Here is a 1,287-nt window from a genome sequence, read left to right on the forward strand (position 1 = left end):
TACCTGGTCATCTGGAAGAGATGAAATCTGTTTTAGCAAGGCATACCTGTATAGTTCAGGACTAGGATACAGGAATGAATTGGAAAATGGAGGTTAGAAAGCAATGGTCTCTGAGATCCATGGCAGGTGTGGGAAGGGGGAGTAGGGTTGCAACAGGTGTTCTAGTGCAGCGCTAGGAGAATCCTGTGGAACTGCTTCTGGGAAAAAAATAGACACAGGAAAATAAATGAAAATTATGTTTCATAATAGTATACATGTCTGTAAAAGGGTTTTTTCAGTTACCACACCGTCAATCACTGCTGCTTTTCTCATATGCGTTACACCCAATTTGTAAAATGTATGTTATTTACCATAGATTCCACCCTCCATATGCAGTATGCCTTGCCGTCCAGGACTAAGAAAATTCCCTCAAGAGGGGAGGGCTATCTGCTGTTTTGATTGCAAACCGTGTCCTGAAAATGAAATTTCAAATATGACAAGTAAGAATACACTTTACCAAAATAATCAACAGATTGTTTACTTTATGCCTCAATTATATAGTTTGTAAAGAAATTTTCAGGGGAAAGGAAGAGTAAAAACACTCATTACAAAGTTAAAAAAATAATAGCACTGCAATTTGAAAACTATACTACCTATATAAAACAATACTTACTGCTCATGAACTTTATTTTTCTCTCATCATTCCAGAAGCAGTGAAGTAGTTTTCCATAATAGTTTCTTTATAATAATAAACATAGCTATAGCATCTCATCTTCATCTTAGAATTCAGCATATTGCATTAAATTGTATCTACTTTTCACTTTTATTAAGGATATAGTTGCTGTGCATCTGCCTTACTTAGGGTTTCTATTGCTGTGAAAAGACCACAACCTTGGAAAATCTGATAAAGCAAAAAGCATAATTGGGATGCCTTACAGTTCAGAAGTTTAGTTCATTATCATCATGTTAGAACATGAAAGCATGCAGGCAGACATGGTGCTGGGTAGGACATAATATTCAAGAAGAAGCTGAGACTTCTTCATTTTGATCTGAAGGTAACAGGAAGTGAGTTGGGTATCAGACTGAGCTAGGTCAAAGGAGAGCTCAAAGCCCACTCCTCAGTGACACAGCTCCACCAACAAGTCCACTACTCCAAAAACCCATACTTCTCACAAGTGCCACTTTCTATGAGATTATGGGGCCAGTTGTATTCAAACTACCACAGCATCCATATTTTCCAATGCTAATCAATTTCTCTAACAAGAAATGAATACTTGGTACTGTTGTATCATGCTTTAGAAACATGTG

The sequence above is a fragment of the Microtus ochrogaster genome, chromosome 22, assembly GCF_000317375.1.
Source record: "Microtus ochrogaster isolate Prairie Vole_2 chromosome 22, MicOch1.0, whole genome shotgun sequence".
NCBI lineage: Eukaryota > Metazoa > Chordata > Mammalia > Rodentia > Cricetidae > Microtus > Microtus ochrogaster.